The 27,835-nt window shown below is 34.3% G+C and overlaps 1 protein-coding gene and 1 long non-coding RNA gene across 2 annotated transcripts in view; one reads left to right on the top strand and one right to left on the bottom strand.

The window, feature by feature from the left end:
* The first annotated feature begins 114 nt into the window (after positions 1-114).
* LOC134540391 (uncharacterized) lies at positions 115-18,059 on the top strand. The gene is made up of 3 exons (XR_010076440.1): positions 115-585; positions 10,550-10,727; positions 17,131-18,059. It is a non-coding gene; the product is annotated as an uncharacterized LOC134540391 (long non-coding RNA).
* A 1,404-nt stretch (positions 18,060-19,463) lies between these two features.
* The window catches only part of LOC134540390 (transcription factor Adf-1-like), a 41,326-nt gene continuing 32,954 nt past the window's right edge, over positions 19,464-27,835 (bottom strand). Inside the window, exon 4 of the mRNA XM_063383091.1 lies at positions 19,464-19,811. The gene's annotated coding sequence lies outside the window, so the exon portion shown is untranslated. The remainder of the gene's footprint in view (positions 19,812-27,835) is intronic.

Raw genomic sequence — 27,835 nt, 5'->3', positions numbered from 1 at the left:
TCTACATCTATGTATGTCTCTATCTCTATTTATTAGACACCTGCGAGTACTCGAAATTCGAGTTTCGAGTCGAGTTTTTTAGTAATACTCGAACTCGAGCTCGTGGCTGTACTATTACATGGTAATAGCACAGACATCTTCGTGTTTATTAAGATATCTGCTATGAATGTTTAGTAAATATTTCGCCTTATGACAACCATAAACTTTTCATCTGTGGAACTTTAATAATATTAATATTTTTTTCTTTCATCTGCATTGTTGTAATTTTCGTTAATTTTTTTACCGTTTATTTTTTATTCTGACCATCTGTTTAATTTGTAAATTCAATTAATTTTATTCTAGTTCCTTACCGTATTGTTGTAACCAAAGGCCATGAAAGGATGTTATGAACCATATATATTGGGTATACACGTATCTCAGCCACACAGGAACAGGAAGTAACTTAAAAAAGTGTGATTTTTGGCGTTACTACGTGTAGGCTAAGGCCTGACGCCTGAACAATTAAAATTATTAAAAATATGAGTTTAGGGTATCGTCGGTTGTGTACATTAATGAAATTGTTACAACTAAATATCTTAACGAACTGTAAGTAATATTTACTTGGATTTAAAGCAGTTATGTCAATTATAAGCCAATTTAAGAATTGCTTAGCTAGGGACGCCATAATTAAGCAGTGTCGCCATTGTTCAAGGCTTAAGCGGCCAGTATAAATTTGCTTACATGCTTATAAATACGTGAGATTTCTAGCCAAACAAACTATATTGTTGCAAAAGTTGATAAAACTGAACTTCAATTAGATTGTGTATATAACATAATATAAAGAGAAGTAATTCTACTTAGACACCCAGAAGTCCTACTTTTAAGATAATCGTACTCCCGCTGAACTAAAGCCGTGTAATTCTATTTAAAATAGAATTTAATTTGATATTAAACTCTCTAATTTTTAACTCACTTTGAAATCATTTGATTTATGAACGATATAAATTTTGAAACAACTACTGGACTTAATTAAATCACTTTTGAACTTTTGGGTGTGATCTGTGCCAACATACATCCTAAGACATTTGAACTGCAAATAATCTCCAGGAAAGATTTGTCACAATATAAATTAAGAATTTTTAAGTAAATTCATATTTTATTGTTGAGTATTAAAATTGTTATAACTCCACCAACCTTAAATTCTTATACACACTTGGAAAGGATGAATATATACATTTCTTATAATATTTTCAAACTTACAAAAGATTCCTAATTATATCGTTGAATAATATTGTTAATTTTCATATGTATCAAGAGTCAGGTTCAGGTTATGTATGTCAGTGTATGTTTGTTATTGAAAGTGTTGCTGTGTTATGTTTACTATCTATGGTTCAAACTATTAAACTTCAGATTTTTCACCACTCTTTAAATAATCAATTTCCTATCCACATAATATACAAATTTCTTACTCCATAATTAAAATACTATATATTTCCATAGTAAACTACAGATTGGATTCGTCAGTTGTTACCGTCTACTATTGTTTATTTGTTAGAGCATTGTTTCTAAGGTTTTTATGCAATGTTATATTATTAAGTTTACGAAGGTATCAACAACACAGTACCTACACTTTTTTCCTCCACCCTGTACTGCCTTCTCTCCCTACTTCAACAATAAATTAAAGAAAGAGAGAGATAGAATTATTAGTGTAACAAAGGGAGGTGCAGAACATGGCTTTTCAACAACTCGAAATTCGAGCGAGCTTTTCTTGCACTCTACCTATAGAAAAAAAAAGACTCTCATTATAAGGGAATAAAAGTCTTACAACACTATTATCCTTTACTTTATAATGTAACATGATCGACCGTATACATGAACACATCATTTTTACGTACCCGGGATTTACGAATTTCCGTGATGAATTTTTTTTACTTCTATAATTTTCCGCATAGTTTTAATGTATCACTTTCCTGCTTTATGCGGAAGTATTTCCCGCTTTATGCGGAAACATTTCCCGCATTTTACTGTAAAAAGCGTTTAAATTGTCCGGGGTCTCATCATTTACGCCATAAAATGTGTGATATAAAGTCCCGTTTAAAATTTTTATGAAAGTTCCTGCCAGTAATGGCGCACGTAAATATAAATATGAAGAAAAGACAAATGAACAACAACTTACGAAGAAATATGGATGATGTACCATAACTACAGTACAATTCCAATAGTTATCTTAAGATAATTACCATAAAAAGAACTAACGATTCTTTGTGGATACCATAACTACTGCAGAAGCATGATAGTTACCACATTTGCACTATAGTTGCCGTAATAACCGAGATGTGTATTTACCGTGATGGTAATGTATTTATTTAGGACATATTAAAAAAAAAGGATGTTAAATCTTGATATGTACGGTTGGCACATGTTGCTAAGAAATAATGCGATCTGAAAGAATGCAGTACTACTACGAAAAGTGAAAAGGGTACTAGTGGATTTTTAGGTTATGGCAGTCTCTTTCGTTTTTCAGTAATATCGGCCGAAAATTAACAAGAGTATTGGAAGTTGGCAGAAATGCCGATTCAACTAAATATTGGCAAAATCGGCTTCTTCAGTACAGCTCTACATTTGATGACATGAGTAAACATATTTCAGACTACAGGACATTGAAAAAGACTTTAATTTCCATGTAGGTTTATTGTGCGTAAGTTTTTTTTGCAAGTGTAAATTGAATTAAGTAAAATGCTTCTATTTTTATTACTTTAAATTGATTAAACTTAATGACAAGTTACAGATATTTGACACTAATTTCGAGGTTAAACAATTTGGTAAATATGTAGAGTAACGGTATATGCGAAAAAAAATGCTAAAAATCCGAAAATACTTTTATTCTATGCTCTTTCACTTCCTCTTTTCAAATCAACCGGCGGAGATAAGAAATTCCAAATACTTTAGGAGATATAGAATTTTTTAATTTTGCAATACAACACCTGTACAACCATTAGACCGACGCCATTTTTGTTATTTTGCCGTGTGTTCGTGAATGCGTAATAAATAAAATGGTCGATTAGGTCAGGTCAGTTACATTATTAATACTTTCAAACTAAGCGGACATAAAAAATAATGTGAATTAATTTCAATGGTTCTTTAGTTTTAAAGTATTTATAATGTAACTGACCTGACCTAACAAACCCGGACAATATCAAAATAAAAAATAAGACTTTAAAATTAGAAACGTTAAAAACCCACCTAAGTTGGAGGCGGGTACATTTCCTTTGCCATTAGAAGGAAATGATGTAGTCGTTCACCTACGTCGCGATACCTCCGACGGATTAATAAATAAATAAATAATCACGTATTGGTTCATTTGAATACTGGCCAATCACGGAACTGTCACGTGACAAAATTGTCCAATAAGAAACATAATAGATACTCGTAAACCAGAAACAATGGTGATCGCCGCATGAATACCCAGGTATTGTGATGAAAATTAAAAAATTCGATATTCCTAAAGTATTTGGAATTTCTTATCTCCGCCGGTTGATTTGAAAAGAGGAAGTGAAAGAGCATAGAATAAAAGTATTTTCGGAATTTTAGCATTTTTTTTCCGCATATACAGCGACTCTACATATGTATTTACCAACAATTTTACTAAAGCATTCCAGCCACACAGGTTGCCAGCGAGAGATGCTTCTCATCTGCTGTAAACACCATCTCCAATCGTAGAGCTAATTTAACTCCTGAACGTGCAGAACAAATTATTTTTCTGCATGATAGATTGAAGAACAGAATTTAATACTCTATGACAATCTCTCTCAGAATTTTTGTGCCGAAAAGTGGAAATGTTGAAACAATGTGAATGTACTTTTCAAACAACATGATTTTTGGTGCTCAGTTAGTTGAAGCTCAGTAAGGACTCCAGAAAAATTGACAAGGATGAAATTATTCCAAAGTTATGTTACATTTACACAAACATATACGTACTTGTAAACTGTGGTTATGTTAGTTGGATTATATCAGTTATGTACTAATGAACCAATGGAAACAGGTTAGATTCAATGGAAAACATGTTTTTTTTCCTAGCAGTGCAAATTATAAAAGCACTCTGTAAATAGTTACCCAAAATTAATAAGCCCACTTCATTTTAATACTTTATTCAAACATTATACCTACTAAGTTTAAGGTAAAAATAATTTCCCAAAAGTGTAACTGTATCACAAAAGCTCAAGCTTCGAGAACTTTCAAGTAGGCTCGCTCGAGCTTGGCTCAAAGTAAAATTCTTAGGCTCGCAGACCTCTAATGTAGGTCTATCTATTTAGTAGGCTAACAATGATAATGGTTTCTTTTTTTATTTCCATATTTTTCTCAAAAGTTCTCACATTTTATTACTCCATCACAGTAAATTTATGTGCAATAAACTGAAAAAAAAAAACTCGAACTCGACTCGATACTCGCGAGTATTTTAGCAAACTCGCTCGAGCTCGACTCGAAGTGAAAATCTTCTGCTCGCAGAAGCCTACTATTTATCTCTTTATATCTACATATATATACTGCCCATTATCTCTATATCTTCTATGTATAAGTGTCTATATAGCTCTATACATCTATAGGTATATCTCTTTATCTAACCCTTTTCATTCTCTATACCTCGCTCTATCTCAACTTATCTCTCCATCTCTATCTCACAAAATATATATATATATATATATATATATATATATATATATATCAATCACTATCTCTATCTCTGTCTCTCTTTTATATTTAAATAATTGTGTCATCATGTGTGCACACTTATACAACAAAACCAGACGAAGTGCCGCTATATATAATGAAATACACATTTTTTGACACGATTCGTGCTCCAACTATTGAAAAATAGTTATACCGTCTCAGTAACCTTGTCTCAGTAACCTTCATGGGCATGCGCATAACAAATCACCAAAATTTCATCGCAATTGGATGAATGGTATAGGAACGCATACGGCACAAAGAAACGAAAATTAAAGACATGACCAACGCATCAAATGATGGTGCATTTAAAATTTAAGGCAACTCTATCTATTGACGAAGTTAAGAACAAAACTGTTATTAGCGCCTTTATTTTGCTAGCCGCTGCGAGCTCCACTAAGCGGACTGGTCTCACCAAGGAGAAAAATATGAATTTGCCAGACCTTACTATGTGTATGAGAAATGACTCTCACTCACTATTTGTATGTCTATGACCTATGATTTTTTCTGTTATAAAATGAAATTATCACTTTTTCACTCCCTTAGGGATGGAATTTCATATTAATATGGGGTCTATATGTTAATCCAGGTTATAAGTTAGCTGTATGCCAAATTTCATTCAAATCCATTCAGTAGTTTTTACGTGAAAGAGTAACAAACATCCATCCATCCATCCATACTTACAAACCTTCACGTTTATAATATTAGTAGGATTTTGACTTCCGTATATAATATAAAATGTACAATATTTAGTAAGTTGTCGGGTTTAATCATAGACTAACCAAACTGCAGTGTCTGATTTACGCTAAAATTAACCATTCTTATATTTCTACTTTATTGGGAATTTCGAAAGTTGACAAGTATGCCAGTGAAATTGAATTTCTTTCTTTGTGTTGCAAAAATCATGCAGTCTTTTTTGACTTATTATCAGTCTGATAAACCAATAGTGCCTTTCATTGCAACAGATCTGACATGATTGGTTAGAAATGTTCTGTCAACTTTCAATGTCTTGAGGGCTGTGCGCACGTTCCCGGTGATTTTAAGATGTTATGCATGGGCGCCACCACGTGGAAGGGCACGTGGACCCGGCGGAGTCTCTCTCTCAGGGCGTGACGTAGCCCAAGTGGGGACGAGTTACCAGCCCTTTCTACCCTATCTATCCAGACCTGGCCCGCTCTAGGCGTCGGGCACGCCACACTCCTAGGCTAAGTAGGCTCACTCACCACGTGGTTAAATAAAATACTCAGTTTTTACTTATACCCAGATTTAATTCCACGAACACGCCTCCCTCCACGCACGTTACACTTTACACGGTTAAAAAGCCTGAGGCACGAATCGACTTAAGTGAAGGCATGGTCCACACACGTGGCCATGCTATAAAGTATGCTTATTACACAATGGTTAAAAAACTCGACTGAGACAATTAATTATTAATGCAGCCCGCTGACCGAGAGCTGCCCCGAGGAATAACGAACGAAAGAGAGTTAAGAATAATTAAAGCTACAGAATTACTTGATCAGTGGTTCACAACGGTTGAGGTCCCTGGGGTGCTGGCGCGTCTGCTCTCGGTCAGTGATGAAGATGGACTGGGGCGAGAGCTCTGCTCGTCTCGACCAACATGGCGCCTCCGCGCCAACACAATTACCGTTATTACATTCTGTGATTCCGTGCCCCGGCGAAAGTTAAGTAAATTACAGATTAACATTAAAAAATATATAAAAATTACTGGCAATTTAAAGTTCGTTAATATTTACTTAGTTAATGATAATTTATATAAAAACATTCCTACTCTCGTCCAAGTCCGTGCCTATTCGGGTCCGCCCGAGCAACGTCTGTGGTTCTTTCAAGTAACATATTTAAATTAAAGAATACACAAGTAAACTGCACAAACACTGGGGCAAAGATGAATGAAAACAAAAGGTTTACAAATAACATTAAAACTTAGCAAATTAGGGGGTTGCCGCACTGCTTCTAAGCGCCCTCTTGCCGGGCTAGACACACACGCACACACGCACGTACGAGCGGGAGGTTTGAATAGAGATGGTGGTCGGGCGGTGTCATATCGGGCTCAAAGGGGCCGCAGGCCCGGACGACGTCAGTCTTAAAGGAAGAAAAAATGAGTTGTATCAAAACTGCTGTAAAATTAGCAGGATTTGAATTTGGCAATGATGTCAAGAATTATCTTTCCAAATTTAGTTTAGGTTTCACTGCAGACAGAATGCTTAAAGAATTGGTGAAAACCAAAGCCATCCAAGAAAATAATTACTTCAAGTGAAGTATGAAGGAATGTCTTTCATTTTTGCCCTTGTAAATAAAATTTTGGAGAAATCTCTACTGAAATATTCAATTGAACTGAATCTTTCATGCTTGGATCTGAAGAAAATAACATCTGACAAAAGAGCTTGCATAAGAAAAATGAAGAGAGTACTTTCTCACATGGCTGATTGCAACCTTGTAAAAGTAGAGAACTGAGACACTTTTGCTGCAGTTCAAGGAGTTCACTGAAAGTTGTCCAAGTACTACTTTCCAGAACTTTTGTGTTGAAGATAATAGCAGTAGGCTTGATGAATTTTTTTACAGACACTTGTCAAAGATATGCAGATATTTGGTATGTAGTGAAAATGCTGCTGATATCTCAAGAGCAGGCTACCGTAGAAATAGGATTTTCTGTTAATATAAATATGGAAGTGGAGCATCTCAAAGAGTGTTCATGTGTTTCATTAAGGATTGTTAAGGACTTTATAAAGTTTTGTGGAGGCCTATCGAAGGTTTTAATTTCAAACGAATTGATTGCATCTGCAAGTAGTGCTAGACTAAAGTACATGGCTCATTTTGCCAGCGAGAAGTAAATGCAAAAAAAAAGGAGTACAGTGTAAACTCTTTATTACGTCACTCAATTTAACTACAAACTCCTTAAAACGTCGAAATTGCTTGACTTTGGTTGGTTTACCTTGTTTTCTATACAATAATACACCTTAATATAGCATCACGCTCACTCTATTTAACGACAATAATACTGCATTATAAATCATTAAGCAGTTCTAAGTTGCCGAAGTTGAGAAGAACTGCAGCTGTGTACATTCTTTTGTTTGGTGTTTTTTTTGTTGTATTATCTAGCATGTGTTTATTTCGACTGACGTACCGGAGATTCTAAGAAATTTTGTCTTTTGTTTTTGTATGATGAACTTGCACATGTGTACCTAGGTCACTAGACTTTTGTCAAGTTGTTACACGTTATCATTATCGCAGTTACTTACAGACTTTCGAACTGTAAACATGTCGAGTAAACGTAAATCTTTGTGTATTGACGAAAAAAATTTATTAATACGCTCAATAGAGGCGGGAGAAAAGATCAGTATGTTGGAAGACGCTTTGGATTCAGCCGCTCTACCGTGTCTACAATATGTAAAAACAAAGAAATAATAACAGACTATATACCCTATAATGTTATTTGTATGAATATTAATGTTCGTGTGTAAAATGTGTACTATATTAGTAAATACATATTATTATAGAATAGTAAAATTATATCTTTCATTTCTCTCCATTTAACGACCACTTCTATAACGCCGAAAAATGCTCAGTCTGTTAAGTGTCGTTATATAGAGTTTACACTGTAATTTGTGAACGAAAGAGAAAATTACAATATGACTTGGAAGGTCACAAAAAAAAGATTTGTTTAGAAGCAGACATTAATGAACTTATCAAGTCAGCTGATGAGTTGAGCGAAGCAGCAGAACTTACAAGAACAATCACACTGTGCTGCAAGTCTAATGGTTTAAGAAAAACTGCTACAGATAAAAAATTGTCAGTTGAATCTCTGGTGTAACAAATAGAATAGAAAGTGAAAGAATTGAAAAACTAATACCTTTGTTATATATCTAGGCAACTTAAAATGTTTGTGAAAAAATGTTTTATTTTTCGCCTATTATTTTCCTTGCTTTCTATCATTAAAATATGTGCAATTTGTATTGAAAATGAACATCATAATGATATATTAGTTACTATTTCATTTACATGTGTTGATAAGGTCAATGTACCTATATTGTATGATAGCTGTGTATTACTTACGAGTATTTTAATTTTATTTATCGGCTATCCTCCAATATGAGATGTAGTTTAAATGTGTTTCCTAAAATTGTAATTCGTAAGTTTTCCTGTATGGTATTACCTAGAGACTTCAAAAATAATACCTTTTTTTAATTTAAATATTTGTAGTTATTCATGTATATCATAAATCCTTAAAGGGGTCCTTAAAAATTCCTTAAGTTTTGATTACGAACCCTGTTTTAAGTTTTTTCAATAACCATTTTATATATGTTTAGGATTTTTTTTACTTCAGTAGCATATCAAATTGTAGCTATTTTCGAGAGCTTGTGAATGAGCCCTATTTGAGATTTCTAGGTATAATATTAAATAAAGTTAAATATTGGTTCAGTAAAATAGCTTTTGTTTTATAAATTTTATAAATCAAAAGCCATTTTACTGAACCAATGTTGACCCTAAATTGCAATATGTTATCATTTTAAATAATTAAAAAAAAAAAAAAATTCACTTAAAAAATTTAAATAAAACTTATTTTTGATATACTTCATAGGAATTATGTAAGTAGCAAAATTCATGGAAATCTAAGACATCAAAGTCAGATAATTGGTTGATTTTATATTGGTTGATTTCACATGAAACAACCTGGTCTTAGACTTAAAATTAAAGAATTTTCATCTTCAAATGTCTTTACGATAAGATTAAGAGAGCAACTTTTCAAACACATGGTTACTGTCACACTGGATGAATATTTTTGTACAGACGTCTATCTCTCTCCCTCCTGGCCGACTTCTCTTCTGCTGTTTGGACGGCTGGCCTCGGTTCACTTGTATGTAACCAGAATGGCCACTCTATTTGCAAAACCAAATTTCATGTTCTTTCCCAGGATTTTTAAGGTTTTTCTAAAAAAAATTCATAAAATTTTACTTCTACCTAATAAAAATAGATGTAACTGAGCTAATAATGTTAGTTGCATGAGAACTAAAACAAATAAACCATTTAATATTATGTAAAATAAAAATATGTATGTGGAGTCCATGTGTGACGGAAGCGAAACTTCTTGCTTATTAGTTATACATAGTTAGAGATAAATAACAATATTTTTTTAATAGAATAAGGGATAATAATTGAGAATAGTAAGGATGTGGGTATGTTCTCAAATAAAATAGCTCTTTTCTATACAAATAAATAAATTGCAGATTCTTTGAGTAAAAAAAAGTACTAAAATTTATTTTTCGGACATTTAAAACAAATTTGATTTTAAATAATTCTTAAACTTGAAGCTTGCAGATAATTAGGTAGTTTATTCAGCTTAATTGTCCCAATGGACGTGTGTAGTCTGAGGTAGGTATCTGGCATGTGAAAGTGACATGGCATACGAATACGACCTAAGCTCAATGGTACTTTGTTGTGCCACAGTCACCCACAGCTACACTCCGATCGAGAAATATTCACACCTCTTAATTGAACTTAACATATTTACATACTCATGGGCACGTAACTATAATGCGGTGTGTGATTTAGTTATCAAATAATAATTTGTGACAAATAATTATGCATGTCAAACCAAGGTGTGAAAAGCATTATACCAGCAGAAATATTTACTTACACAGCTAAAACAATACTCACATTACATTTTGTAACAATAACTATTTACACAAGTAATTAAATTAATAATACATATGTGAAAGAACAATATTTTCTGTCCGAACATGGCCCGTGACATGGTGCACAACAATAAGCTCAAACCCCGTTGTGATGCCCTCTGCCCAAATACTCCCTAAAGTCGGGGTGGCATCAGGTGTAGGCGGGTCCCTACCGCCACGACCTGCCTATCCCTGCAGCAAGGCAGGGTTCAACCTGAGCCACACGCCGCCACGTGGAGCCCGCTCAAGGCTGCTCTAGCGATCACCGACCACACCAACGGCCCCGGAGTGGGGATAGCGCGACGTCCATCCCCAAGAAACAACCGCACACTTGTAAGTGCACAAGAGCGCCAGTATGCTGCGTCATTTATACCTTTCCCTGCTGTCTCCTCTGTCAATTCCCCTACCACATACTTAAATATTCCCCTCCTCTCCCGGTTCCCCCACCACATACCAAACTATTTCCTCTCCTGCGATCAGAATTTTCGTAATGCTCGAGAATTGTTACCACCTCGGCATGAAGTTTCACTTCAACTGTATTCCGGTAAGACTATATTATTTCTGTGATTAAAGTGTTTTTTTTCTGAATATAATTTACTAGCTCTTGCATGTTGTTTAAACTATGACAACAGCAAACTAATGATAATATGGTATTGATAAAAATAGGTAATGCAGCAAACCACAAGGGCACAACTAAAATTACTTCAGCAGCTGGCATTAAGGAAAACAGTGTACATATTAAAATAATAAATTAACAAACAATTAAAATTCTTACCAATATTTTTGTTGGTAGAGCAATATAGAAATATGTTCCTAGGTTTAAATTCTTCATAGAGAATATTTCAATGAGAGTAATCCCCACATTTTGAATTCGGAGTTAAAAATACCTCCCTACTTGTTCATGCTATTTTTGTTTTACTATTCACTAAAAATCATTTTAATACTGGCATTAGAACAAATGTATTTATAAACTAATTGTAATGGTAATATTTTAATAAATATAAATATTTTCTTTTCTTAGGGTAGCCCTTAAAAAAACCTACATATCGCACACCTAAAACAAGACTGCCACATCTCAAAAAATACAGTTTTGAGATAATCACAATTGAAAATTTTAATTTGCTCTATTAAGTACATTTTTGTATGTAATTGCTCAATATTTTCGCCAGGTATATAATATTGCAATGGCTATAAGTACAATAAAAATTGTTTGTGGTGCATTATTGAGAGGATTTATTTTATTGTTGTGGCAGTTAAAGGTATCACAATGCAAGTGCTAAACTACCACATTTGTGATTATGGCAGTATTACATTAACATTTTCAAAGTAAGTGTGCCACAATTATAAATATGGCTTTATTGCATTAACACTACATGTCAAGTTTTAATGAAAAGGCGCCACAATTCAAAATATGGCTGTATTGTTTTGGCACTATTTAGGGCGGAGAAGTGCCACAATTTAAAATACGGCCATACGGCCATACTGCTGTAACATTAAATTTAGTTCTAACTTCTAAACAATTAAAAATATTGATGTATTGTCTTTGTATTTTTCAAGATTAAAAAAACAATGTCCAAATAACATGATGTAAGTATTACTGCAACAATAAGAACCAGTAATTGGAACTAACAACAGCAACAAATCAAATGAACGAGACAAAAAAATTAACACCAGACAAAGTAAAACTACATCATGAATTATGGAAACAAATAAACAATATTAATGCTTATCAAATGTTTTGTAGTATGGAGTCCAACTTTGACTGGTACACAACCAAATTAATCAGTTTATGCTACTAAAGCAAAATAAAAGTCCAAAATAACATTTTAAGAATAAGTTTAAAAAAAATTAGAAAACTCATCAGTAACAATTTACTGACATCACAAAGCATATTATAGTCACACGCAAATACATAAAACATTCTCATATTGAATTATAGTTCAGAGTTTAACAAGTTACAATAATAAATTACTCAGAATCATAAGGCACAGTAGCATTCTTCCTGGTTTTCAGATGTTCGTAAAACATGTGATAACTCTTTGGAATGAGGTTTGATTTGCACAGTTGCACCAGGTCCTTTTTTTTTAGCTTCCAGTATCCCAGGACTTTCTGAGAAAGCTTTTTCCAATGTGAGTGTTGATCTTTGCTTGTTCTTGATCCTTGTTTTTGATGACAGGTTAATTTCCAAGAAATGCTCTTGTTCAAAGGAAGTTTTGTACTGTAGCAAATTGGGTAAGTGTTTAGTCACTTTAATTATTTTAATGTCATGCCACAAAACTTTGCAGCCATCAGTGTTTACTGTGAAGTTGTCTCCAATATTTTGGGCAAGCTTCTTCACATCTATGAAATCCTCTGATACAAGCTCATTAACCACAAAAGATTTTCCATTCTTTTTGGCATTCTGAATTACTGTCACCCATTGTTGCGGACAGTAAATAGAGCCACCATTCAAAATTCTTTTTTTGTTTTGTTTTTCTATTAGAGAATGCATGGCATCGCCTTCATTCTGTGTATGGCCTACAATTAAGAATTTATGAGTAATAGAAGGAATATCCAGGTTAGATACTGCATAAAGATACAGGCAAGCCATGTACTTATTCTTCTGTTGTCCACTACAATTATCACTGTAGAAAATGGTTTCTTTTCTAATGCAATTAGATTTTAAAAACAAATAAACACTTGTACCAATTTCGTTAGGTCCTCTGTAGGCTTGATCTTCATTCCACAAATAGCAATGTCCTTCAGAAGTACCCATATTATAAATTGTTAAATTATAAGTCGAAAATTTGCGACTATAGTAAAAGTTGGAAACCTGTGGTGAAGGTGTAGTCAAGACAGCCTGTAGGTCATAGGTGGCAACACATGTTGAATCTTTGTTATTCTTAGCAATGTCTTTATCATGCTGCTTTTCTTGTCTGGAAAGTTCAGTTTCACGTTTATGAGAATTAAACTCATTTTGCATTGCCAATTTCTCGTCCTCATTGCAGTTTTAATATTTTTCGCACAATGTGCACTGGTCCTTCTTCGGAACAAAGAAGCCAATATTAAACTTTTCATTAAAAATGTTTGTGTATGTGCTTAGTTTGCATGGCTTGGTATTGTGGTCTGAACAAGCTTTCAGAAACATTCTGTATATTTCTGCAATGGTGAGTTCTCCAGATAAGAATTCCCTTTGGGTATTCTTTCTCAAGTAGTGGGACTCTACCTTTGGGAATGAGTTAATATGATCGCACACTCGTTGAACTAAATCTGGATCCAAACATTTATGTTTTCCATGCTTTCCCCTTAGATCTCCCTCAACAGACAGAAGATCTCTGTTTCCTTTTAACAAAGCAGTTCTGATGGTCCGGTCACCAATGTTTAATGTTGCCATGAAGAATTTTTTACATACTCTCTTCCTAGCCCCACGAATAATGAGGTAATAAGCATTATTGTCTTTTCGAGATGAACCTTCCCGAACATATTTATACCTGGGTGTGATGGCAGTAGTACAATTTACTATGAAAGCACGCTGTAGAGTAATGTCACCCATATTCCAGTAGCTATGAAGTGCTTCTTTGCGTTCTTCTTCGGATATATCTGAAGAGCAATGTTGCTTACATTTGGGACCACATGCTGGCTGTAATTTCTTCTCTTGGACTTCATTTCCTTTAGGAGTGATGTATGCTTCTCCAGTATTATGTTTTCTTTTTAGTATGTTTCTCTTCCAGGAATCGTAACATATTTTCCTTTTTCTAGACATTCGTTTGACTTATCCTCTCTCGTGTGTGCCAGCCTCTGTATTTTGTGTTTCTTCTGAATGTTCCTTAGTTGCACGTGCCTTTGCTTTCAAAACATTATGTCTTTTTTTATATAACTGTGTTCTCTTCGCTGTCACAGTCATCAGGTTCTGGGATCCAGTCCTTGTCTGCATCCGAATAATCAAAATCACTTTCACAGAAATCAATTACTTTCTTGAAAACATTTATTCCAGCTACTGAAGTGCTTGGCCCATCATCTATAACTCCTGTTGAAAAAATTTCCTAGTGACATAATTTTGTCTACAAAAAATTACTATGGTCTTCAGGATTCATAATTTTTGTAGGTACCTAACGAAACTTGTGAAATATAATTAAATTACCAAATTATTAAACGCTGTATTGTTATAACCATCAAAGAAGAATGAATGGACGGTAAATTATACACAAGTCACAAATGAATAAATTCATAATGAGCCAGGGAAAGAAAAAATGTTAATTTTTCAACCGAGATTGCCTTAATCTTGAGATTTTAATTTATTTTCTTGTAAAAATAATTGCAGAATAATATAACACAACAGGTTTGCCATTTTTTTTTTCATATTGCCTTATAGTAAAAAATAAAAATGTTTGCCAACTGTTACCTATTTAATTGAGATTTTATACACAGATGAGGTCTGAAATATCTTTTTACTGTATTACATTTTCACAAGTAGGCTCCTACTATGTAAAAAATTAGTAATATAATAACAATGTTCAATTCAGACACAGCCTCACATTAAAACAACATGGTATGTGCTTCTCTCCACAGCCGTTATGCTAATTGGGGTAGTAGCAATATTGTAATAAAACAAGTTACCTGCATTTTCACAGTTGTTAACATCGGGTAATATCAAGCTCACGAGGTATCTGCCCCGAGACGTCATAATATTCCTATTATTACGTGAAAAAATCTATTTTCATAACATTCACAACGATGTACCAAAATAATATACGTACCTACACCATAACAACATAATAAACAGAAACATATAACTAATGTTATTAATTCACAATACCAACTTCTGAAAAAAGTCATTCTGAGTATGAAAACACTGATTCAAACAACTGAGTGCTATCTATCGACTGTGGTACTAACTACTACAAAACGTACTATAAATATCTCAACTGCTTTGCCAAAGATAAGTAAATAATTGAATATAAAATGACATGACATCCAGACAGCAATATTATCTGCAGCAATGCGAAACTGCCACAAGTAGATATGTGGCTTATAATAAAATGTGCACTACAGTGTTAAACTGACGTAACATCAAATGTGGCATCTAGTGAAATTCTCTTCACAGATTAAAACTGCCATATTTAGACACATGGCACACATCTAAATATTTCCACATTGTTAAACTGCCACATCACTAGTTGAGGCATGCTACAATTATAGGAAAAAAAAAAATTAAAACTGCCACATTTCAAAATGTGGCGGTATTGAAGTGTTGAGCAACCTTACTATTACAAATAGTGTATGTGCAATATAACCATAAAACAAAATGTGGCAGTGTTCGTTAGCAGAACCTACAAAAACACAAGAATTCTAAACTGACACATCTCATCAAACAATGAAATTTGAGCAGATACAGATGTGGCAGTTTTTCACCGGGAAACAGGCCACTTTTCGACACGGAAAACTGGTATAACTCGAAATTGACCATTTTTGAGTTGTGGCGGTATTGTTTTGGGTGTGCGATATTAGGACACCATCCACTAGTATAGATTCTTCCAAGTTTAACACTATTTTTTTGGTATTATTCTGCAATAGAGCCTCCAGTCTTTTACATAATTCAAGATAATAGTTTTCAGTTATGGCTTCTGTTTATTATTACCATTGGTGAAAACCTTCAGATGTAAAAAAAAAAAAAAAAAACACTGGAGAATAAAATAAATTGAGCAGCAACTTCCTCCCCTCTGGCTTATCGCTGGCAACCCATAGTATTACATTAACATGGTCGCACTCTTCACATCCGCTATGGAGGTTTGCCAGTAAACAGTGCTCAAAAATGATACAAGTGCCGGTATTTATAGGTACAACCAGCAGTTTTTTTAACCAAGCTCTTTCCAACTAACAAATAATTTTTGATGGCTTTAAAAATTCACTGGTTTCTCATGGTTTTCCCAGCACCAAGTAAGTTCCCAGCTCATTCAATGATCCGATCGGGGCCACCGTATAACCGGCTTGGCCTATGCCTGCAGAGGAATGAGTTTACATTTTCTAGGAATGTGCAGGATCCCGACTTTCGGCAGGGCATGACTATTTCCCGTCGGGAGGGAATTATATTTTTCCCGGAATCATCAAGAATAAAAAAGATTCTCACGAAAAAAATTTGAGCTTCTAAAAACAACAGCCTACAACAAAAGAAGACAACTTATGTTTATGAAAAATGTTATTACAGAAAATATTTAAAAAATTTCACATACTCCAATAAAATAGTTCCCATAAAATGATACACATTATGATTATTGTCAAAATTTACAAATAAACGGGCAAAAAATTGGCCCTGAAATGCAGCGCTGAATGAGACATAATTTGAATAGTTTGCTCCTTTATTTCCATTGAATTTTATTTTTGTATTATTGTTTACTTGAATGAAATTGAAATACATAGTTATGTTTGATTCAAGGCCATAGTTTTTTTTGAAAAATCAAGAAAGAAAAATTAACGAAAATCATCATGGAAAGCTGCGATTGGCCCATGTGTTACTAAGGGGCGTAGTTATGCTACCGCTGACAAGAGATGGCAGTAAAATCTTTTGCTAAATTTAATGTTCTTTGGGTGTAATATTTATTATGTGGTATTCTACAGTACATAGCAGTGTATTTGTTAATAGGCCTACAGCATGGTCTTTATTATTTTCCACTATAAATAGGCAACCTGGTTTGTTACTTGTAATTAGCATCTCAAATGTTTGCTAAAGGTTTTGGGAATTTTTTTCTTTATTTTTCAGGACCACAAACACCTGAATCAACTAATGACTCAGCCACTCCTATTTGTGGCATGAATTTGATAATTTAGCTGCAAAATCTCTTGTAGGTACTCATCAGAATACAGGTGACAACATATTTAAATATGCCGCTATTCGAGAGAACTGGCAACCCACTGAAGTGGTAGGAACAAAATGAGATAGTATTGCCAAATTTATGCAAGTTAGCAGTGGTACCGTATTCACTCGCGTAATGTCCGCCCTCGCATAATGTCCGCACCCTTTATTTATATATCCTTAAAAGAAAAAATTTAAAATTCGCATAATATCCGCACCAGTCGTCTACGGCGGGCAACACAACTTTGACCACCCCTAAAGGACGCAGTACGAATGGAAAGTTGACAGCTCTGTAAACAAAGCCGTGACCTTGAGCTGTCCTTTCTCTCCTGTCCTGAAAGGGTGGGGAAATTCGTTGAACTGAACAAAGCACGGTAACGGTAAACACAGCTGACCAACACGCACGCAAGTTCAAGGCATGAGTTTCGCGTCGAGTTTTGTAGTGTAGAGTACAGAATGGGTAAATATAAATCCTTCACTGTGCGGTTTAAATTAAGAGTTGTTGGTTATGCTGAAGAGCATGGGAACAGGGAGTTTGAAGTGCACGAAAAAAGTGTTCGTCAGTGGCGGAAAATAAAAGAACAGTTGCAGTCAACAAATGCAACACGGCGTGGATCAGTCTTGTTTTCTGTTGAGGTAAGACACGCAGCGCAGCGTAAAAGAAACGTCAACTTTAATTAGTGTGTACCCTGTTTTACGTGTCTGGACAGAACAGAACCCCTTTCTGTTTACATTTGGTTGGAATCCCTCCCTTGGCCATTCTCACGCTCTAAATGTTTCCTTCCCCTTCCTCCTTCTCAACGTCACGAAGGCCATCAGATTGCCGGGGGGGGGGGGGGGGGGGGAGTACAGAGCGCAGCAGATGTAGAACTGGTGAGTCACTGCGCTGTTGCCAGCTCGCTGGTTCCCTACGCGCCGCACGTAAGGATATGGTACGGCTAAAATATTGCAGCCGTGCCATTAATAGCCGTTTTAATCCATCACATATTAATCACATTAATAAGGCACACGTAACCACACTTATTTCAGTGTAGCGCGTATTTTTTTTTAATGTTCCGGCGGGTGCGAGACAGTTACCGGTGGCAATTACAGCAAAGTAAACATGGTCTAAGCCGGGTTGTTTGCAAGCAATCCCGCAGCAATATTCTTTTAAAATAGCTAGTGATATCCAAATTGCAAGATGATGTAGCTCACAAGGGTGTTTCTTGTATAGTTTCTTTAGGTTTGGTTCATAAATGTAGTGATTCACCAGTTTTGTATTTTTATAGAACTTAATGCTGAGTGGTAAAAACATTTAAAAAAATATAATTTTACTGGAATGCTCTATGGCTTATAATGTATATTCCTGATTCCCGAGTGAAATCTGATTTTTCTTACTGAATTTGTACCCAAACCAAATTTCCTTTCCAGTACACCCCTACATTTTTCACTACTTATAAACAATCCATAAGCGTATTGAGGATCTTAAAGATGTTTTGCGTATTCAGAAGAAAGTCAATGTTTATTACACAAGTCTTGTAGTTGGCGCAAGGGAAGTCGAGCACTAGTCTGGTTCCTCGGTCCGGCTGCGTGGCTTCGGGTACAATCAGCCTTCGCCAAGATGGCCGAGCTCTTGAGTTTCGACGTAACAAGCGGACAGCAAACAAGGGATCATTGCAATTATGAGCTGAGTGAATAAAGAATGTTTTCTCAAAAATAGTGTCTGTATAAAACATGTAATTCTACTGAAATAATGTATTTCAATAACAGATTAAAAATACAATTAAAAAGGCATTTAATCCTGCTAGAAGCAGGGGAACTGATGGTTACTTTGGTTGCATGGAATATTCACATCTGATTTTGTTTTCAGTTGGTTTGATGGAAAACTTGTCATTGAACATAACAATAGTTATAATTTTGTTCACTTATAGAACTTACATTTGAGAGGACTGGCAGGTGGTAATCTTGTATTCATGACCTAATTTCATTTGTAAATATTAATCACTTTTTGTAGTTATTTACTACTGAAAGAATTTACTATGAGTTCAAGCTTTATAAGAAATCCACTTCGTTTCAGGATTTGCAAACATACAAAAAAATTCTTTGGTGTATTTTCTCTGAGAATTTTTGAAAATTCACAGTTGTTCAATTTTTGAACAACTATCATTGAAAACAGTTTTAAATAACATATTTGGTGAAAAAAATTTCCTTACAGTAAAAATTGTTTCATAGTTTTTCACAAGGGCTGAGGAAGTAGGTAATTTGCATTTTAAAGAGTTTATTACTAAACAATTATGAATTCCAAAATGAGGTTTGACTAAACTCTGTAAATGGGTGGTTGTTCTACTATATGATACAGTCATTGTCTATGGTATATACACTTCATTGTCAAATTTTTCTGAAGAAAGGCTCTTCTTTAAAAAAAGAAAGCCACTCTTTGTGTGTGTCTGAGGCCACTTCATGGGCAACAGGAGAGTCTGCTGCACCTCTTAGCTTAAGATCTTCTGCACCCAAGTCTACTGGTTTGCACACTCAATATACACTGTAGTCTCTTGTATTCAGCACAGTCAAGGGAAGCATTCATAACACATCTATCTGGCACCCAAAACCTGAAACAGAATAATTACAATTAACAAATACAGTGCATAAAGCTGTTCATATGAATAAAGAAGAAACCATTGGTAAAATAACTAAAACTTACTTTCATAATAACAAATGCATTATTACAAATATTGCTACAAATTCAAGTCCTAGATCAATAATACACTCATTCCATAAATAAACTTCTAGCACAGCCTCTGATGCTGCTGTGAAGTGCCTCTATAACTTGTTTAGCATTTACTTGTTCACACCATTCATCACTTCCCACAAAACGAACTTCATTACACGCAGCCTAGAGAACACAATACAGTAAACAATAAGACAAAGTGAAGATGAATTGAGACTTGAAAATTTGAGCCAAGTCGAGTGAAATAGCTTCAGATCGAATTGGCCTGAAAGTTAAATTCTTTGGATTTGAGGGGATGACTGCAGTATTTTTCTTAAAACTTTATACATATTTGACATGTGCAATAAGCATGATATCACATACCATTATTTTGCAAACACTTTACAGAGAAACCTCATTTTTATGTTTTTCCACAATTTATCAAGTTTTATTAATGTTCATTTTACATAATCAGGGTGATCACACAAAATCTCAAATGGAATTCTGTAACTTTTTCCGGTTTTTTAGGACCTGATTATAATCTTCACCTTAAAAAATGAATCAAAATTATTTTTTTTAGACTGCGAGTATTCAACAGACAAATGATTAAACAAAGATTAATCAATATGGCAATAAAACTAATGGAACAGAACATTTTTATTGATTTTTTTTTAAGTAAAGAATATACATTATTTATGAAATATATTAGTTATTAACTTATGTCCTTGTAAATGTATTTATTTTCTTGCCGAACCTACAATAAAATGAGAAAACTTAAAGAATGATAATCGAAAATGTAGTTAAGGTAATGATTTTACAAATAAATTTTTGAACCAAGATACAGATAAAACAATTTTTTTGCTAGTTAAATTTGCAGTTAAGTTTAGAAAATATCCATGGCTCATTACTAATCTATTTCAGAAGATCCTACTAATATTATAAACGCGAAAGTTTGTTAGTATGGATGGATGGATGTTTGTTACTCTTTCACGTAAAAACTACTGAATGGATTTGAATGAAATTTGGCCTACAGCTAACTTATAACCTGGATGAACACATAGAACCCATATTAATACGAAATTCCATTCCTAAGGGAGTGAAAAAGTGATAATTTCATTTTATAACAGAAAAAATCATAGGTCATAGACATACAAATAGTGAGTGAGTGTCATTTCTCATACACATAGTAAGGTCTGGCAAATTCATATTTTTCTCCTTGGTGAGACCAGCCCGCTTAGTGGAGCTCGCAGAGGCTGGCAAAATAAAGGCGCTAATAACAGTTTTGTTCTTAACTTCGTCAATAGATAGAGTTGCCTTGAATTTTAAACGCACCACGTTTGATGCGTTTGTCATGTCTTTAATTTTCGTTTGTTTGTGCCGTATGCGTTCCTATACCATTCATCCAATTGCGATGAAATTTTGGTGATTTGTTATGCGCATGCCCATGAAGGTTACTGAGACGGTATAACTATTTTGCAATAGTTGGAGCATGAATCGTGTCAAAAAATGTGTTTATTTCATTTTATATAGCGGCACTTTATCTGTTTTTGTTGTATAAGTGTGCACGCATGACACAATTTATTTAAATATTAAAGAGAGACAGAGATATAGTGATATACATATTGTGAGATAGAGATGGAGAGATAAGTTGAGATAGAGTGAGGTATAGAGAATGAAATGGGTTAGATAAAGAGATATACCTATAGATGTATAGAGCTATATAGAGACTTATATATAGAAGATACTAGCTGCCCGACCCGGCTTCGCACGGCTATACTAATGGAAAAAGAATTATGCCACATCTCCCATTTACAGTAATGGTAAATAATAAAAAATTCCGTGAAAATTTATTACAATGCTGTATAATGTACCGATGGTTTCCCGACTCGTGCACGCAACATAAAACTGATGTACCCGTACTTCGCTACGGCAGTCTACAGGCAGATCACTCTTGCGCCGCTCATAATACATGCCCCTCGTTGTGGGTACGCCACTGCCGCGCGATGCCTGTTGCCATGGAGACGCAGAAGGCATGAACAATGCAAAATACTGTTCTCATGCAGACAAAGTACCCACTGTTGCCTGGTTTTAACCACCTATGCTATGGGATCTAATTTTCGGAAAATGTCATCCTGCGTAACATAAGGAACATTACTGTGAAGTTTCAAGTCTGTAAAATATATATACTTGAAAAAAAAGGGCAATTTTTGATATTTAAAGTACTTGCAAAATTTCAACGGTGATGAGGACTGCACTAACCATGAAGTAGTTACACATATACAAATCATCTATCCATCTCTCTAAATATATATTTATCTCTATATACATCTATAAATATCTATGTATCTCTCTATCTCTATTTATCTCTTTATATATACATATATAACTCCCACTATATCTATCTCTTCTATATATAAATCTTTATATAGCTCTATACATCTATATATCTCTTTATCTAACCCATTTCATTCTCTATACCTCGCTCTATCTCAACTTATCTCTCTGTATGATTCTATCTCACTCTATATATCACTCTATCTCTGTCTCTTTTAATATTTAAATAAATTGTGTCATGCGTGCGCACTTATAGGCCCTACAACAAAAACAGACGAAGTACCGCTATATAATAATAAATAAACAAATTTTTTGAAACAATTTGTGATCCAACTATTGTAAAATAGTTATACCGTCTCAGAAACCTTCACGGGCATGCGCATAACAACTCACCAAAATCTCATCGCAATCGGATGAATGGTATAGGAACGCATACGGCACAAACAAACGAAAATTAAAGACATGACAAACGCATCAAACGATGGTGCGTTTAAAATTTAAGGCAACTAACTCTATCTATTGACGAAGTTAAGAACAAAACTGTTATGAGCGCCTTTATTTTGCTAGCCGCTGCGAGCTCCACTAAGCGGGCTGATCTCACCAAGGAGAAAAATATGAATTTGCCAGACCTTACTATGTGTATGATCGTGTGGAAGACATAGAGAAATGATACTCACTATTTGTATGTCTATGACCTATGATTTTTTCTGTTATAAAATGAAATTATCACTTTTTCCCTCCCTTAGGGATGGAATTTCATATTAATATGTGGTCTGTATGTTAATCCAGGTAATGAGCTCGCTGCAGGCGGGGAAGTTTGATCAAGTGTTAATTGATCAGCTATCGACTGGGATTGAAAAATATAAAATCTATTAAAAATTAGGGGTTGGTGATAGAAGGGTGAAAATTTAGGGTTGTATGTATTTTTTAATGCCACATTATAAAAAAAATAAAAATTTTGTCTAAAAAATTTAAAAAAAAATGTTAGGGGTGGACAACATTAACACTTAGGGGTATGAAAAATAGATAGTAGCCGATTCTCAGACCTACTGAATATGCGTACAAAATTTCATAAAAATCGGTCAAGCCGTTTCGGAGGAGTATGGCAACGAAAACTGTGACACGAGAATTTTATATATTAGATAATTAATTTACGAAAAATGAGATGTTTAAAAAGTTTTGAAAAGACAATTTACACATCAGACAAATATTTTAATTTTGCGTTGAATATTAATTTTAGTTGAGCCCATTAACTAGTAAATTTTACGGGGGGAAAAATTATTTTGTATCAGCTTAATATTGACAACAAAAACCGTCCAAATGCGAGGCGGAACTAATGTAGAATACAGATGACTAGCGTTGTAGTACACACTAACCAGGAAAGTGTGTGACCTATCAAACATAGTTTACTTGGCATGAGACAGAGAGATATTGCGTGTTGAATGCAATCAGCAAGCTGTCAATATCTCTTGTACGTACTGTATACAGGCATCAACCTAACCAATCGTAATGCCAACCAGTGCTGGCTAGCTTTAAACACCCTAGTTTGGTGCCAGCTGTGTTTACCTTCGACATATAGCCTAAGAACAAATGGTAAATCTCCCGGGCTAGCTAAATTCGGCCTGAAGTGAACATTCATAAATTGGGCACTGGAAAATCAAGTTAGTTCCAAAGAAATTGTTACTGTTGTCAATTCGTTACTGAAATATTGTCTCTGCGACACAAACAGATATTAGTAGAAATTTCACGGTCGTTGTGGAAGCTATCTTGCGACCACCCAGACAAGTACATGAACGTTGTGCATACATAACCTCTTTTCTGATCTCTGGGGCAATAAGTTTACTGTTCACTGGTACCGAAGAATGGATATTTTTGTTTAGTTGGTAGTTGAGTTACTCACAAACTCACAGTACCCGGTAGTGCCGAAGGCCTTGGCATTTCGTAACATTAAAACTAAAGCTTAAAGTCTTGTGGGCTTTACCGACAACTGTGGTTGTAGCAAAGTGTTTTTGACACTGATTACATTCAGAAAACGTCACGTGAATTGGTGACATTTCAAACCAATCACAAAATTACTATTAAAAACTAACAGCTTATCATGGCGCATGGCAACAGCAACGTTTTTTTCTCACGGTACAAACTCTGTGTGTCTCGGTAATTACTCTCCACAACAGGCCACACAATTGCATCAGCTTAACTTCAGACAAATACTCATGGTGAACTTAAATTTGCGAAAGAAAATTACGTTATTACTCACATTTATGAACAAAGTAACACAAACACTACTTAAAAATTATGTTAAATCCCATAAATCTATACAAACTGGTAAAAACAGGACCTATTCGCCATAAAGTCAACCAATCGTCAAAACACCTTAAAAAACATAAAACAATGTAAATTATGATTATAAAATAAATGGAAAACAGTAGAATACTTCTTAAAAAAATAGAGGTATGATATTTAAATGTTAGTAGAAAAACTAACCAGAATATGAAATATAATGAGACAACACAATAAATTGTTAAACTATGTAGCAAGTCGTTAGGGCAGTAACCGGGGTTGTTACAATCTTAATCAAACGCTTTATCAGTGGGTCTTTAAGATATGAGTTTACATTTGGTTACATTCTGAAACTGAGTATCGTTTCAATTTTGTTGAAATTCATTTATTAAATACTAGCTGCAATATCCGGCATTGCCTGGGCTGAACACAGGGTGTAGTTAGTAATTGTCTTCTTAATTTGAATGTCAAGTGTGAAAATTAATTTATATCACTTTCAGCCAGTTTATAGTTATTTACCTGGTCTGTATGTAATTTAGACTTTATAAAGCAATATAGAATAAAGCTGAAAAATAAGAGATTACTAATATTGAAAAGATTCCATTATCTAGCTAATGCTCGGCATGCATTGCAATGCCTCATTCAGTTTTGTTTTGTAATATGTTTGAAGTAGTTAGACATATACAAATCATATATCCATCTCTCTAAACATATATTTATCTCTATCTACATATTTATATATCTATGTATCTCTCTATCACTATTTATCTCTTTATATCTACATATTTACATATATACCTCACACTATCTCTATCTCTTCTATATATAAATCTCTATATAGCTCTATACATCTATGTATCTCTTTATCTAACCCATTTCATTCTCTATACCTCGCTCTATCTCAACTTATCTCTGTCTCTCTCTCTATCTCACTATATATATCACTCTATCTCTGTCTCTCTTTTATATTTAAATAAATTGTCTCAAGCATGCGTACTTAAACAACAAAAACAGACGAAGTGCCGCTATATAATATGAAAAAAAAAATACATTTTTTGAAACGATTTGTGCTCCAACTATTGCAAAATAGTTATAGCATCTCAGAAACCTTCACGGGCATGCGCATAACAACTCACCAAAATTTCATAGCAATCGGATGCATGGTATAGGAATGCATACGGCACAAACAAACGAAAATTAAAGACATCACAAACGCATCAAACGATGATGCGTTTAAAATTCAAGGCAACTAACTCTATCTATTGACGAAGTTAAGAACTAAACTGTTATGAGCACCTTTATTTTGCTAGCCGCTGCGAGCTCCACTAAGCGGGCTGGTCTCACCAAGGAGAAAAATATGAATTTGCCAGACCTACTTATGTGTATGATTGTGTGGCAGACAGAGAAATGACACTCACTCACTATTTGTGTATCTATGACCTATGATTTTTTCTGTTATAAAATGAAATTATCACTTTTTCACTCCCTTAGGGATGGAATTTCATATTAATATGTGGTCTATGTGTTAATCCAGGTAATGAGCTCGCTGTAGGCGGGGAAAGTTGATCAAGTGTTAATTGATCAGCTATCGAACGGGGTTGAAAAATATAAAATTCTATTAAAAATTAGGGGTTGGTGATAGAAGGGTGAAAATTTAGGGTTGTATGCATATTTTTATGCCACATTATAAAATAATAAAATAATAAAATTTTGTCCAAAAAATAAAACAAAAAATGTTAGGGGTGGACAACCCTTATCACTTAGGGGTATGAAAAATAGATAGTAGCCGATTCTCAGACCTACTGAATATGCATACAAAATTTCATAAAAATAGGTCAAGCCGTTTCGGAGGAGTATGGCAACGAAAACTGTGACACGAGAATTTTATATATTAGATAGAGATAGTGGGAAGTATATATGTAGATATAAAGAGATAAATAGAGATAGAGATACATAGATGGATAGATGATTTGTATATGTGGAACTACTTCAAACATATGTATTACAAAACAAAACTGAATGAGGCATTGCAATGCAGGCCGAGCATCAGCTAGATAATGGAATCTTTTCAATATTAGTAATCTCTTATTTTTCAGCTTTATTCTATATTGCTTTATAAAGTCTAAATTACATACAGACCAGGTAAATAACTATAAACTGGCTGAAAGTGATATAAATTAATTTTCACACTTGACATTCAAATTAAGAAGACAATTACTAACTACACCCTGTGTTCAGCCCAGGCAATGCCGGATATTGCAGCTAGTATTTAATAAATGAATTTCAACAAAATTGAAACGATACTCAGTGACAATACACTAAGTAATGTATGTATTCTTGTATCCTATTGGTTTTGACTCGATCTGACTCAAAACATGTACACTGGAGTGCTAGATTTAGCACTGCATGTAAAACTTTCATTGCTGGAAAGACTGGCTCTGCGAGGTGGTGCTGAGTGTTATTTCCTCGAACTATGTAGTCAGGCGGAGCTCCGGGCTGCCGCTGCAAGGTGGTGGAAGGGGGATGTAGGGTTAGGTTGGGGGAAGGAGGAAGAATGGTGTGCAGAGAGATAGAATGACAGTGGGAAGAGGCAAGCGGGTGAAGACACGTTTGACGCAGTCCTCGCTCACACAAAGAAATTATGTCCCTGTGGGAAAAAAAATTGTGCAGCGAAATTCCGTTTACTGGTTATGTTTTGAAGCAGTAAACTAACCCACCAAGTAATTTTTTTTTTACCTAGGACTTGAAATCACACAGTAGTAGTACACAAATTTAAAATAATCAGACCCAAGCCTATTTTATATTGTAATGAATACTTTATTTTCTAATGTAATAAGCTACAACTTTTCTGTACACAATTAGATTTTGTACTTGTCTACAGATTTCCTTGCTGTTGCTGAGCTTGAGGCTAAATCTCAATTTGTCGAAAAGTACTCTTTCGCTAAATTTCTAACACTGCACTGTTATAAAGGGTACTTATTAAGTTTTCTGAACCATAAGTTTAAGTTGGTAAATATTTTTAATGTTACGGAAAATTTGCGTCAAGTCGGAAGTGGCATACGAGATTACAAAATTTATTTGACACAAGGTAAAAATATACAAGCTCAAAATATTCCTTGAAGTCTTAATATTAATAGTTCTAAGGGCACAAATACTTTCTGTGAACAAATAAACAAACAATTATAATGAAATGCTCACATTAAAATTCATTACAAAGAGCCCTCAGAAATTTAAAATCAATTAAAATTACCAAAATACTGAGCGAGCTGAACCAAAATGGGAAATGCAAACTGGCCAAGCAAAAACATTAAG

This window comes from Bacillus rossius, chromosome 16, assembly GCF_032445375.1.
Source record: "Bacillus rossius redtenbacheri isolate Brsri chromosome 16, Brsri_v3, whole genome shotgun sequence".
Taxonomy (NCBI): Eukaryota; Metazoa; Arthropoda; class Insecta; order Phasmatodea; family Bacillidae; genus Bacillus; species Bacillus rossius.
This window is presented reverse-complemented; position numbering and strand designations above follow the sequence as displayed.